At 43.2% G+C, this 15,349-nt stretch overlaps 1 long non-coding RNA gene across 1 annotated transcript; it reads left to right on the top strand.

Annotated features, from left to right (window-relative positions):
* Positions 1–3,315: 3,315 nt before the first annotated feature.
* On the top strand, positions 3,316–7,344 carry LOC129624086 (uncharacterized). The gene is made up of 3 exons (XR_008700738.1): positions 3,316–3,498; positions 4,204–4,304; positions 6,551–7,344. It is a non-coding gene; the product is annotated as an uncharacterized LOC129624086 (long non-coding RNA).
* Positions 7,345–15,349: the final 8,005 nt, after the last annotated feature.

Here is a 15,349-nt window from a genome sequence, read left to right as displayed (position 1 = left end):
GGCTCAGACGGGATAAATAATTCGCTCATGATCTTGCTGAGGTTTATAATTCATCTCTTTCTTTTTTATCACATCGTGTTACTCACCAAGGAAGTGCTTTGTAAATGGCAAGCATCTTATTGTGATGACTGATGTCATCAGGCTGCTCTATTTAATAGGAGGAAGCAACTGGGAAAAATGAGAAAGCTAGGCAGCACTGTGTTGTTGAGGTTACTGTTGTTTTGTTCGTTTGTGAGTCTGTGGTTGTGGCTACCGTGGTCTTCATGGGCTGTGTGTGTGTGGTAAGGGGTACCACACCTTCCTTGTATCAGGAAGGAAATACTCCCCCAAAGCCTCCCAGTCAGTTCTAATATCTCATTGTCCGAGAGAATGAAATGACTTGGTTGGGCCAGGCAGGGTTCACCTCTGAACATACTGTCTCTGTTTCTCAATAGCTGAATAAAGTTGCACTATTCTAAGCAAGAAGGAAGTGAGAATAGTGTTCAGTGAGCAGCAGTGTCTGCTGTATTTCCCCAGCATTCCACGGTAGAAGGTTGTCTTCTTCCAGCACATGCTTTGTTCCAAGATTGTCTTTAATGAGAATTATCAGTGTGTGTGTGCGGGGGGTGGGGGGAGGGCATGTCCCAGGTGCTCATACTTGGTTGCTTAGGTAGCTCGGTCGTCAAGTCCAAAGAAAAGAAATCAGAGGAAATGCTGCAGTAATTCTTGCTTGCTGTCTAGCAAATGAGAGAGAGCAGAAGAGTGAGCCTGGAATCGTGAGGCACCATCATATAGTAGGAAGAAGGCAGATTGATGAACTAGAGATCTGAATTCGGGGCCCAGATCTGCTGCTTCTATCTATGTTGCCTTGGGTCAGTTATTTAATCTTTCTGAACCCCATTTTCTAATCTGTAAAGCAAAAAGGTAGGACTAGGTCATCTCTAAATTTCATTCTGCTCTAATATTCTATAAATACAGTGCGATTTTTTGAACTTTTTATTTTACATTGGCATGTAGGTGGTTAACAATGTTGTGATATTTTCAGGTGGACAGCAAAGGAACTCAGCCATATATATACATGTATCCATTCTCCCCCAAATTCCTCTCCCATCCCGGCTGCCACATAACAGATTCAATGCAACACTTTACTGAGCAGCTATGAGCAGTGCTCTGTATAGTCTATCAGGGTTTTTTTTTGTTGTTTTTTTGGCTGTACTGTTCAGCATGTGGAATCTTGGTTTCCTGACCAGGGATCAAATCCAGGCCCTTGGGAGTGAAAGCATCCTAACCACTGGACCGCCAGAGAATTCCCCAATTAAAAAAAGTAAATCTTTCAAAATGCATCTGCATGCTTTATGAATGGGAGAGGTCAATGTTACTCATGCTTATGGAGACTAGGATATCATATAATAGAATTAGATACAGAGTATAATATTGTAGACTCTTTAAATGTCTGTATTTAGCATCACAAATTGTACTTTGAGTTATTATCACTTTGGCTGACTTGTGTTTTACATTTACAGCACAGCTCATCTTCCAGACCTTTTCCATGTTTCTAGTTTCCATTTTACTGAAAACACCATCTCTCCACCATGGTGGAGCTGGGGGAAATTTTTGTGCCTGTCTCTCTTTGCTCTCTCTCGTTGGCTCTGAACAGAAATAGTATCTTGGCAGTGGATCTTTGTCACTTAAAAAACACACAGGAAAAGGAAACAGCAGTGGGTGATCTGCTCTTTGAAACTGAGAAAGATCCGAAGAATGTTAGCTTTGCACTCAAGCTCCTTCAGCTTCTGCTTTTACAATATTTGCAGGAAGTTTCCTGACACAGTGGCCAGAGGCTGTCTTGTGAAAATACACAGGAAGGCTAATGTGGAGGCCAAGAGAGACGTGTGTGATAAGCTTCAGCCTTGTTCAAACAGGAACTGATGACAGGGAGGTTTTGCTACTTTTCTTCTAAGGTTGTTTTAATATGCAAAGTAGGTCCTTGGCAGCAGCTGCTATTCAATCAGCCACATTTCCTGAACTGGCGAGTGTATTTTTAGTTGGCAGGAAAAAAATCACTTGATTAGAAAGGAGTGTGGAAGGTCACTTCTCAGAAACTCCAATCAGCACTTGAGACTTTTCTCCATTTCCCAGATGACTTTCTGTCACTCTGGGCAGTAAGCAGCAAAGTATTTACTTCGATTTTCTTCTTTCTTAAAAAGCATTACCTAAGTGATGGTGAATATATTCTTCTGTATGAGAGTCAAACAATATAAAAGTCTACAAGGTGTAGCTCCTAAATTCAACCCCCAAATCACTACTCCCCTTCTCAGAGATCATTAGAATCCGCAGTTCAGTGTACGTTTTTGCAGTTATCTTTCTATGATATGCTTATGTGTTTTGGAGCACACTTCTATTTTATTATTTATTTTTGTTTGGTTGGGTCTTTTGTTAAATGTAATTGTGATGTCTGCAACTTATTTATTTCATCTAACAGTGTGCCTGTGATTTCTCCATGTTGGTACATGTACCTAATTATCTACTCGTTAGTCCATATACCTAGTTGTCTGCCTAATTATCTTCTGTTATTATTTTAAATAAGAATTTGTTAAATAATGAGAAGGCTGTAAGAAGTATAAGACGAAAATGCAGGAGAAATTATGTGACTCTGAGATTTGCTTGTCAAAGGAGAAGAAGTGGCTTGGAATATAAATATAACAAGATTGGCCATAAATTGAAAATTGTGAAGCTAGATAGGTCAGGGGTATACAGTATTAGTCTTTGCATTTTGCATACATTTGAACTTTTCCATAGTAAAATATAAAAAAAATAGAAGAGGTATAAGTTATATAAAATTATATAAGAGATACAAAACCTCTGATTCTGCCATAGCTCAGAAGCTTCTGGGACCTTGTCAGTCTCACAGTTTTTTTCTGCAAGAAATTGAAAGTTGCCCTGTCTGGAAGCCTCTGTTACCTGGGCAGATGCACATTGCCTTTGCTTTTCCCTCATTGTGCTTTGTATGTACAACCCTAAACACACACAGCATAGTCACTCATATACTCACACCTCAAAGGAAACATCGTCTTAAACTGAAGTTTTTTAAAAAAGAGGTATCACTGATTAAGCCCCTCACCTGTATCATACATGATATCTACATTAGTTTATGAAACAAGCGCAGATCTCACTAAGAAGGAACATAGATGAGGGCTCCCAGGGAAAGATGAGCTATGGAGTTTCTGAACCTGACTTTAGCTCCCTTGGGAGTTTTGTAAGAGCCCCTTCTGGGGCAGCTGGTGGGCACAGCCCTTCTTGGGAAGCATACGACTCACTGTGGTTGGGGTAGCTGGCAGGCCTTAAGTACTGGTCATCCGTGGTCACTAGGAATGGACTGCTCTGTAGTTTGAGTTCTCAGGAGCTGGCGAATCAGAATGCCTCTTGGGGTAGGTCCTCAGGGAGTGTCCTCAGCTGATCCTGCCTGCGGGGCGTAGAGAGAAGAGGAGAGAGACTTCATCAGCACGCATTTGAGCCTAACAGGTACAGACATGAATCTGAGCCAGGGTGGCCTGGGAGCGTTTTCCTCCAGGTAAAGAGAGTGTGATGGCTGCAGAGAGCTTGATGGAAACAGCCCTCACTGAGCCTCTAAGTAACGCCACCTCGGTTGAAACTGGTCACTCTCCACATGGTCCACACATGCTCTGCGAGATCCCCTTGAACTCACTCCTGTGTTAATCCTCTGCTTTGGATTCTAGGTTTTCCCCTTTCTTGGGTCAAGTCACTCTGTTGTCTTGATGGAGCACATTTTCTTGGATGCGTGGGAGGTACCATTTTATGAGACCTTGAATCTCTGAAACTATCTTTATTTTACTCTAGCAACCGATTTGACAGTGTGTCAATGGGTATGAAAGTCTAGGATGGAATTATTTCTTCTCAGGACTTTGTTTTTTTGGTTTTTTTGTTTGTTTGTTTTTGGCCACGCTGTATGGCATGTGGAATCTTAGTTCCCTGACCAGGGATCAAACCTGCGCCCCTTGCATTGGAAGCAGAGTCTTAACCACTGGACCACCAGGGAAGTCCCCCTCTTAGAACTTTGAAGGCATTGCTTCTTTGTGTTCCGGCATCCACTGTCACTGTTGAGAATCTGAAACCAGACTGACTCTTGATCCATTAAGTGTGACCAAGATCCATTAAATGTGACTTTTTTTCTCTCTGGAGATTCATAAAATCTTCTCTTTGTTCCAGGAATTCCAAGATTTCATAATCGCGTCTGGTGATATGAGTCTCTTTTCATCCATTACACGGGAAACTTAGCAGGTCCTTCACTCCGCTACCTCCTCCTACAAGTGAGTTACTCTTAGTTCTGGGACATCTTCTTGAGTCTCCTCGCCAGTTTTTATGTCTCTTGCTGGAAATCCTATTATTTAGTTGTTGAGCTCTGACTTATTCTCTAATTAAAAAAAAAATTTTCCTTTTCTACACCTTTGCTCTTTTTTTGGCCGTACCACGTGGCGTTGGGAATCTTAGTTCCCTGACCAGGGATGGAACCCGTGCTCCCTAAAGGGGAAGCTCGGAGTCTTAACCACTGGGCCACCAGGACAGTCCCTTACACCTTTGCCTTTCCATTCTACTTCCAGGAAGATTTCTTCAACATTATCTTTTAACCCTTCTGTTATATTTTCTGGTTTTATCCATGATTTTTAAAAATATTTTCAAGGGCTCATTTTTGTTCTCCAAATTTTTTAAAATAGCGTGCTTATTTTGCATCATCTCTCTGAGTTCCCATGGAACCAAGCAGAATGACAACAGGAGACCCTGAATCAGAAGACAAATGGGGTAACAAGCAGAAGGATCATGTTCTTATTTTTTGAGTTGGGGTCTGATTCCTTTAAGGGAGCATGCAGTCTGTTTCCTAGCAGGGAGCCTGCTTCTACCTGGATCCTATTTGCCACTTTGGAGCAGAATGCTGTCTTGCCAGTATGTACAATAATTGCATGCGGACCAAGTGAAGGAGCACAGAACGCTCACCAATGTAGCCTCTATGGTGGGCTATTAGAAAAGTCTCAATAGTTATAAAAGAATTGGAGGCTTCCCTGGCAGTCCTGCCTGGGAGAAGGCAATGGCACCCCACTCCAGTACTCCAGTACTCTTGCCTGGAAAATCCCATGGATGGAGGAGCCTGGTAGGCTGCAGTCCATGGGGTCGCTAAGAGTCGGACACGAGTGACTTCACTTTCACTTTTCACTTTCATGCATTGGAGAAGGAAATGGCAACCCACTCCAGTGTTCTTGCCTGGAGAATCCCAAGGACGGCGGAGCCTGGTGGGCTGCCATCTATGGGGTCACACGGAGTCGGACACGACTGAAGCGACTTAGCAGTAGCAGCAGCAGCAGCAGCTGGCAGTCCAGTGATTAGGAGTCTGCACTTTCACTGCCGAGAGCCTGGGTTCAATCCCTGCTCTGGGAACTAAGATTCCACAAGTTGTGCCTTGCAGCCAAGAAAAAGATGATAAAAGAATTGAAATCACACTGAGTATACTCCTTAGTGTGACCACAGGGGAAGTAAGGTAGCATTCCAGGTGGCTTAGTGGTAAAGAATCCACCAGCCATCGTTCGATCCCTGGGTCGGGAAGATCCCCTGGAGAAGGAAATGGTAACCCACCCCGGTATTCTTGCCTGGGAAACCCCATGGACAGAGGAGGCTGTCGGGGCTACAGTCCATGGGGTCACAGAAGAGTTGGACACAACATAGCGATTGAACAACAATAAGAAAGTAATGGGCGGATATGTAGAAAAGCACCCCCCCCACCCGACATTTTTGGAAATTAAATAATACACTTCTGGGACTTCCCTGGTAGTGCAGTGGATAGGAATCAGTCTGATCCCAGATCTAGGAAGTTCCCACATGCCGAGGAGTAACTAAGCCCCAGCGCAACCACTTCTGGGCCTATGCTTGTGAGCCTGCAAGCCGCAACTACAGAAGGCCATGAGCCCAAGTCTGCTCAGCAACAAGAGAAGCCACCGAAATGAGAAGCCCATGCACTACAACCAAGAGTAGCCCCTGCTTGCTGCAACTAGAGAAAAGCCCGCGCAGCAGTGAAGACCCAGTGCAGCCAAAAATCAGTAAATGAATTTTTTAAAATGGAAAATAAATAAATAATTCTAAAAAACCCATGGACCACCTAAGAAAGTGCAAAAGAAATTAGAAAATATTTTGAGCCAAATGAAATACAATATATCAGGATTTGTGGGTTACAGCGAAAGCCTTGGAAAACTCTTACACTTAAATGCTTATATTAGAAAAGAAAGAAAGATGTACAAATCAGTGATCTGAGTGCCAATCTCGAGAGAAAAAAATAAAAGCAAGCTAAATACAAAATAAGTAGGAGGGATAATAAAATTAGAATGGAAATCAATTAAATGGAAAAAACAGAAAATTGAGAAAGTTGAAAAGATTAATAAAGTAAATAAATTGCTGATAAGACTGATGAAGAAAAAACAAAATTATGAGGAATGAAAAAAGAGACATCACTGTAGATTTTAGACATTAAGAGAACTGATGAGAATTTTTTCTAATTTATTTTTAATTGAAGGATAATCCCTTGGGCTGCAAGGAGATCCAACCAGTCCATTCTGAAGGAGATCAGCCCTGGGATTTCTTTGGAAGGAATGATGCTAAAGCTGAAACTCCAGTACTTTGGCCACCTCATGCGAAGAGTTGACTCATTGGAAAAGACTCTGATGCTGGGAGGGATTGGGGGCAGGAGGAGAAGGGGACGACAGAGGATGAGATGGCTGGATGGCATCACTGACTCGATGGATGTGAGTCTGAGTGAACTGCGGGAGTTGGTGATAGACAGGGAGGCCTGGCGTGCTGCGATTCATGGGGTCGCAAAGAGTCAGACACGACTGAGCGACTGAACTGAATTGCCTCACAATGTTGCGTTGGTTTCTGCCACACATCAACATGAATCGGCCATTGGTATACATATGTCCCTTCCCTCTTGAAGCTCCCTCCCACCCCATCCCACCCCTCTAGGTTGTTACAGAGCCCTGGTTTGAGTTCCCTGAGTCATAGAGCAAATTCCCACTGGCTGTCTATTTGCATGTGGTACTGTATATGTTTCCATGCTTCTTTCTCCACTCGTCTCACTCTCTCCTTCCCTGCCATGTCTACAAGTCTGTTTTCTATGTCTGCGTCTCCATTGCTGCCCTGCAAATGGGTTCATCAGTACCGTCTTTCTAGATTCCATAGATCTGTGTTAATATACGATATTTGTCTTTCTCTTCTGACTTACTTCACCCTGTATAATAGGCTCTTGGTGCATCCACCTCATTAGAACGGACTCAAATGCTTTGATGAGGAGAATATTATGGACAACCTTATGCCGATAAAATCAACAACTTAGATGAGTTGAATAAATACTATTTAATGAATAAGCTCTCTTTTTTTCCTGGCTAACTTAAGTATCACCTTTGCTGCTGCTGCTGCTGCTAACTGGCTTCAATTGTGTCCGACTCTGTGCAACCCCATAGACAGCAGCCCACCAGGCCCCGCCGTCCCTGGGATTTTCCAGGCAAGAGTACTGGAGTGGGTTGCCATTGCCTTCTCTGAAAGTCTCTATCGTTTTCTAATTCATATATTGACATGGAAACATGGGTTTGAATGTTTCTGCCTTCTGTATTCCATTCCATCATTTGATTTCTTCCAAGACCCAGAGTTCCAGGGAACAAGTAGGCAGCTGTATCACCCTTTCTAACCCAGCCTGAGAAGTCACACTAGGCCACTTCTGCTTTTTATTGGTTACAAGCAAATCATAAGCCTACCCAGTTTCCAAGTGAGGATACACAAACTCCATCTGTCCATAGGAGAGGTGCAAAAACATTTGTAGCTTTTTTTTTAAATCCATGCTATCTTTAGTGGTAATACATCTAATGTTTTCATTCACTATAATATTTTCTGTCAGTTTTGCACAAATATCCTTTTAGTAAAAAATGGAGGACCTCTCAGATTAGATTATGGTCAAATATATACATAAAAATGGTTATCATTTGTTTTTCTCATAGAGAAGTTAGCGTAATTCACAGAGAATAGGTTTTTTTAACCATCTTATTTATTTATTTATTTTTGGCTGTGCTGGGTCTTTCCCTAGCTGTGGCACGTGGGGGCTACTCGCCAACTCTGGTGCTCAGGCTTCTCGTTTTGGTGGCTTCTTTTGTTGCAGAACACATGCTCTAGGTACACAGGCTTCCGAAGTCGCAGCTCGTGGGCTCAGTGGTTGGCGCTCCCTGGCTCCAGAGCATGCAGGCTTCAGTATTTGTGATATATGGGCTTAGTTGCTCTGATGCATGTGGATCTTCCCAGAGTGAGTGAAGTCACTCAGTCGTGTCCGACTCCTTGTGACCCCGTGGACACCAGGCTCCTCCGTCCATGGGATTTTCTAGGCAAGAGTACTGGAGTGGGTTGCCATTTCCTTCTCCAGGGAATCTTCCCGACCCAGGGATCGAACCCAGGTCTCCCACATTGCAGACAGATGCTTTACTGTCTGAGCCACCAGGATCTTCCCAGACCAGGGATCAAACACTGCACTGGCAGCCCAGTTCTTACCCACTCTACCACCAAGAAAGTCCTAAACAACTTTAGATATCATTTTTTTAGATATCACTTTTATTTTGATAAATGCAGGGACAGGGCAGGGAAATGTCTGCTTGGCGAGTTACAACATATAAAGCTTGTATACTGCTAAAACTCTAGGAAATGGTGAACTCTGTCTAAATTCTGGCATTCCTTCTTCCTAGGGATGTGTTATCCATATTCAAAGAGTCTTTAGAAATCCCCATTGCATGATCGGGAATTCTGTCTTCTGATCTGGCTCATCGATTCACTTCTGAGTTGTTGTTGTTCCCTTGCTAAATCGTGTCTGACTCTTTGCGACCCCATGGACTGTAGCACACCTGGCTTCCCTGTCCTTCATCATCTCCCAGAGTTTGCTCAAACCCAAGTCCATCGAGTCGGTGATGCCATCCAACCATCTCATCCTCTGTCGTCCATCCCCTTTTCCTCCTGCCTTCACTCTTTCCCAGCATCAGGGTCTTTTCCAATGAGCCGGCTCTTTGCCCCAAATGGAGTAGACTGAGATAAATTTTCCTAGTTGTTAAATTTGTTTCTTTGTTTGTGAACACCAAAGTAAGTAATCCTCTTGTGAGAGTGCCTAGGCCATGTTTTAAAAGTTGGTCACCCCTGTGGTAGGATCAGAAATATTGCAGTGGTTTTTAGAATTGAATGAAGAAATGTATCCCGAAATTAAAAAGTACTTAAACCTATAGCATTGACAGAGCTGAGTGTGAATTTCTTATCAAAAGCATCATCAAATCTAGGTTGGTTAAATAAACTAGAAGCAAACACAGTACATGGGAATAAAGTGTTTATTTAACAAACGTTGAGTTTGGGCCCGTGCCACACGGTGGCAGGCTTACTCTGTGTTATACTTCCTGTTCATGAAGCAAATCTCAATGTTTGGATTTAAGTCCAGGAAACCACATCTTCTGGAGAAGGCAATGGCAACCCACTCCAGTACTCTTGCCTGGAAAATCCCATGGACGGAAGAGCCTGGTAGGCTGCAGTCCATGGGGTCGCTAGAGTCGGACACGACTGAGCGACTTCACTTTCACTTTTCACTTTCATGCATTGGAGAAGGAAATGGCAACCCACTCCAGTGTTCTTGCCTGGAGAATCCCAGGGACGGGGGAGCCCGGTGGGCTGCCGTCTATGGGGTCGCACAGAGTCGGACACGACTGAAGCGACGCAGTAGCGCAGCAACCACATCTTCTAGGAAGTTAACTTTTAGAAAGAATGGCATAAGTTATTGATTTGTCAAGACTATGTTTTCTTATAAAATGTTCTTTACAACCTTCCACAGGACATTCCGCCTCTAGACCTCAGTTTCTTCATCACTAAAAGTATGGGTTTGGGTTACTTACAGTTCTAAAATCATCCTTTTCTTTTCTTTTTTTTTAAGTCTTCATTGGATTTATTCAATATGGCTTCTGTTTAATGTTTTCGGGGGTTTTTTGGCCACTAGGCATGTAGAATCTTAGCTCCCTGACCAGGGATCCAACCTGCACACCCTTGGAAGGCAAAGTCTTAACTGCAGGACCACTAGGGAAGTTCTAATCAATTGCCTTTTAAACAAATGTAGATACCTTTTTTATTTTGATAAATGCAGGGAGAGGGCAGGGAAATGTCTGCCCTTTTATAACCTCTCTTAAAACTAAAAATAGCCTAAACATTTTTAATTTCATCCATATTGTCATGGGGTTCTCAAGGCAAGAATACTGAAGTAGTTCGCCATTCTGGAAACAGTGACAGACTTTCTTTTCTTCGGCTCCAAAATCACTGCAGATGGTGACTGTAGCCATGAAGTTAAAAGATGCTTGCTCCTTGGAAGAAAAGCTGTGACCATTTTAGACAGCATATTAAAAAGCAGAGACATTACTTTGCCAACAAAGGTCCATCTAGTCAAAGCTATGGTTTTTCCAGTAGTCATGTATGGATGTGAGAGTTGGACCATAAAGAAAACTGAACACTGAAGAATTGATACTTTTGAACTCTGGTGTTGGAGAAAACTCTTGAAAGTCCCTTGAACTGCAAGGAGATCAAACCTGTCACTGCTAAACGAAATCAGTCCTGAATATTCATTGGAAGTACTGATGCTGAAGCTGAAGCTCCAAAACTTTCGCCACCTGATACAGAGAACTGACTCATTGGAAAAGACCCTGATCTGGGAAAGACTGAGGTGAGAGCAGAAGGGGACGACAGATGGTTGGATGGCACCACCGACTTGATGGACATGAGTTTGAGCAAACTCTGGAGTTGGTTATGGACAGGGAGGCCTGGGGTGCTGCAGTCGTGGGGTCGCAAAGAGTCAGACACGACTGAGTGACTGAACCGACTGAGCGACTGAACTGACTGAACTATGTCATTTATTAACTGTGAGATAAGGGACCTGGCCTATCAAAATTCCAGCTTCCTCATCTTTAAAGGACTATAAATTATACTCCTTTCGGGTGGATTTGTTAGGATTATATGGGGGGAAATGTATGTATGGCAGAGACTGGGCAAACTGTTCATTAAATCATTCTTTTTGTTCCTGGGCAACCAGCTAAACCACATTTCACATCATCACCTGCAGTTAATTGTGGTTGTATGACCACATTCTGGCTAATGGAATGTAAGAGGAAGAGGTTCCTGCTACTTCTAGGCTCAGCTCACAAAACCTCCCATTGTGATCCTCACTGTACTTTCAACTTCTGCAGTTTCCAGGAAGCTACTTCTTAGATGACAGAGCTATCGCCTTTAGGAAACGGGAGGGAACTTGGTCCTGAAACGGCGTGGAGGAGCGCTTCATGCCTATTACCAACACTCATTAAGGACTTTACGTGACTGAGAAATAAACCTCGATTTTGTTCAGCCACTGATATTTCTCTAATCTGGCAGCTGTCATTAACTAAAATAGCACTTAAAGCACTTATCACAATACCTGCTTAATTAATATTCAGTTCAGTTACTCAGTCGTGTCCGACTCTTTGCAACCCCATGAACCGCAGCACGCCAGGCCTCCTGTCCATCACCAACTCCCAGAGTCCACCCAAACCCATGTCCATCGAGTCGGTGATGCCATCCAACCATCTCATCCTCTGTTGTCCCCTTCTCCTCCTGCCCTCAATCTTTCCCAGCATCAGGGTCTTTTCCAATGAGTCAGCTCTTCGCATCAGGTGGCCAAAGTATTGGAGTTTCAGCTTCAACATCAGTCCTTCCAGTGAACACCCAGGACTGATCTCCTTTAGGATGGACTGGTTGGATCTCCTTGCACTCCAAGGGACTCTCAAGACTCTTCTCCAACACCACAGTTCAAAAGCATCAATTCTTCAGCAGTCAGCTTTCTTTATGGTCCAACTCTCACATCCATACATGACCACTGGAAAAACCATAGCCTTGAGTAGACAGACATTTGTTGGCAAAGTAATGCCTCTGCTTTTTAATATGCTGTCTAGGTTGGTCATAACTTTCCTTCCAAGGAGTAAGCGTCATTTAATTTCCTGGCTGCAATCACCATCTGCAGTGATTTTGGAGCCCCAAAAAATAAAGTCTGACACTGTTTCCATTGTTTCCCCATCTATTTCCCATGAAGTGATGGGACCAGATGCCATGATCTTCGTTTTCTGAATGTTGAGCTTTAAGCCAACTTTTTCACTCTCCTTTTTCACCTTCATCAAGAGGCTCTTTAGTTCTTTTTCTCTTTCTGCCATAAGGGTGGTGTCATCTGCATATCTGAGGTTATTGATATTTCTCCTGGCAATGTTGACTCCAGCTTGTGCTTCCTCCAGCCCATCGTTTCTCATGATGTACTCTGCATATAACTTAAGCAGGGTGACAATATACAGCCTTGACATACTCCTTTTCCTATTTGGAACCAGTCTGTTGTTCCATGTCCAGTTCTAACTGTTGCTTCCTGACCTGCATATAGGTTTCTCAAGAGGCAGGTCAGGTGGTCTGGTATTCCCATCTCTTTCAGAATTTTCCACAGTTTATTGTGATTCCCACATTCAAAGTCTTTGGCATAGTCAATAAAGCAGAAATAGATGTTTTTCTGGAACTCTCTTGCTTTTTTGATGATGCAGTGGATGTTAGCAATTTGATCTCTGGTTCCTCTGCCTTTTCTAAAACCAGCTTGAACATCTAGAAGTTCACGGTTCACGTATTGCTGAAGCCTGGCTTGGAGAATTTTAAGCATTGCTTTACTAACGTGTGAGATGAGTGCAATTGTGCAGTAGCTTGAGCATTCTTTGGCATTGCCTTTCTTTGGGATTGGAATAAAAACTCACCTTTTTCCAGTCCTGTGGCCACTGCTGAGTTTTCCAAATTTGCTGGCATATTGAATGCAGCACTTTCACAGCATCATCTTTCAGGGTTTGAAATAGCTCAACTGGAATTCCATCACGTCCACTAGCTTTGTTCCTAAGGCCACTTGACTTCACATTCCAGAATGTCTCACTCTAGGTGAGTGATCATCACACCATCGTGATTATCTGGGTCATGAAGATCTTTTTTGTACAGTTCTTCTGTGTATTCTTGCCACCTCTTCTTAATATCTTCTGCTTCTGTTAGGTCCATACCATTTCTGTCCTTTATCGAGCCCATCTTTGCATGAAATATTCCCTTGGTATCTCTCATTTTCTTGAATAGATCTCTAGTCTTTCCCATTCTATTGTTTTCCTCTATGTCTTTGCATTGATCTGTGAGGAAGGCTTTCTTATCTCTCCTTGCTATTCTTTGGAACTCTGCATTCAAATGGGTAGCTTTTCACAGCTATTTGTAAGGCCTCCTCAGACAGCCATTTTGCTTTTTTGCATTTCTTTTTCTTGGGGATGGTCTTGATCCCTGTCTCCTGTACAATGTCACTTACCTCCATCCATAGTTCATCAGGCACTCTGTCTATCAGATCTAGTCCCTTAAATCTATTTCTCACTTCCACTGTATAATCATAAGGGATTTGATTTAGGTCATACCTGAATGGTCTAGTGGTTTTCCCTACTTTCTTCAATTTAAGTCTGAATTTGGCAATAAGGAGTTCATGATCCGAGCCACAGTCAGCTCCCGGTCTTGTTTTTGCTGACTGTATAGAGCTTTTCCATCTTTGGCTGCAAAGAATATAATCAATCTGATTTTGGTGTTGACCATCTGGTGATGTCCATGTGTAGAGTCTTCTCTTGTGTTGTTGGAAGAGGGTATTTGCTATGACCAGTGCGTTCTCTTGGCAGAACTCGATTAGCCTTTGCCCTGCTTCCTTCTGTACTCCAAGGCCAAATCTGCCTGTTACTCCAGGTGTTTCTTGACTTCCTACTTTTATTAATTAATTTTATTATTTTTAATTTATTTTATTAATTAATATTAGATATTATTAATATCATGACTCTTAATAATCGACCAAGTGGATTCAGGGGAGGAAGGGGAAGGTTCTTCTGGAAAATGCCTTTTCTTGGCTCCAACATTTGTGATATTTTAATGCTTTTGCTCATGCCTATTCCCAGTTTTCTCTAATGAAATGCTATCTATCTTAAAGTCCAGATTAAATGTCGCATATTCAGTCAAAGACTTCCAAGGCATCCTGGTTGGAAATGATCCTAGTTACACTGAACTGTAACAGTTATACAATACAAGCCTCTTCACCTTTGCTGTCTTCTATAGTAGGATGGCATCACCAACTCGATGGACGTGAGTTTGAGTAAACCCCGGGAGTTGGTGATGGACAGGGAGGCCTGGCATGCTGCAGTTCATTGGGTCACAAAGAGTCAGACATGACTGAGCGACTGAACTGAACAGTAGTGTTCGGCATCCCTGGTGGCCCAGTCAGTAAAGAATCCACCTGCCAATGCTGGAAACATGGGTTCCATCCCTGGGTCAGGAGATCCCCTGGAGAAGGAAATGGCAACCCACTCCAGTATTCTTGCCTGGGAAATCCCATGGACAGAGAATCCTGGCAGGCTACTATCCATGGGGTCGCACAAAGTCAGACACGATGTACTGACTGAACCTCTACCACCACAGTAGAGTTTATTTTCAGGTGGATTTATATAGCTTCAGTTCAGTTCAGTTCAGTCGCTCAGTCGTGTCTGACTCTTTGCGACCCGATGAATTGCAGCACGCCAGGCCTCCCTGTCCAACACCAACTCCCGGAGTTCACTCAGACTCATGTCCATCGAGTCAGTGATGCCATCCAGCCATCTCATCCTCTGTCATCCCCTTCTCCTCCTGCCCCCAATCCCTCCCAGCATCAGAGTCTTTTCCAATGAGTCAACTCTTCACATGAGGTGGCCAAAGTACTGGAGTTTCAGCTTTAGCATCCTTCCTTCCAAAGAAATCCCAGGGCTGATCTCCTTCAGAATGGACTGGTTAGATCTCCTTGGAGTCCAAGGGACTCTCAAGAGTCTTCTCCAACACCACAGTTCAAAAGCATCAATTCTTCGGCACTCAGCTTTCTTCATAGTCCAACTCTCACATCCATACATGACCCCTGGAAAAACCATAGCCTTGACTAGACAGACATTTGTTGGCAAAGTAATGTCTCTGCTCTTCAGTATGCTTTCTAGGTTGGTCATAACTTTCCTTCCAAGGAGAAAGCGTCTTTTAATTTCATGGCTGCAGTCACCATCTGCAGTGATTTTGGAGCCCAGAAAAATAAAGTCTGTCACTGTTTCCACTGTTTCCCATCTATTTCCCATGAAGTGATGGGACCAGATGCCATGATCTTCGTTTTCTGAATGTTGAGTTTTAAGCCAACTTTTTCACTCTCCTCTTTCACTTTCATCAAGAGGCTTTTTAGTTCCTCTTC

This window comes from Bubalus kerabau, chromosome 12 (genome assembly GCF_029407905.1).
Source record: "Bubalus kerabau isolate K-KA32 ecotype Philippines breed swamp buffalo chromosome 12, PCC_UOA_SB_1v2, whole genome shotgun sequence".
In the NCBI taxonomy this organism is placed as follows: domain Eukaryota; kingdom Metazoa; phylum Chordata; class Mammalia; order Artiodactyla; family Bovidae; genus Bubalus; species Bubalus kerabau.
Note: the sequence above shows the minus strand (reverse complement) of the source record. Positions and strands in the feature narration are given on the sequence as shown.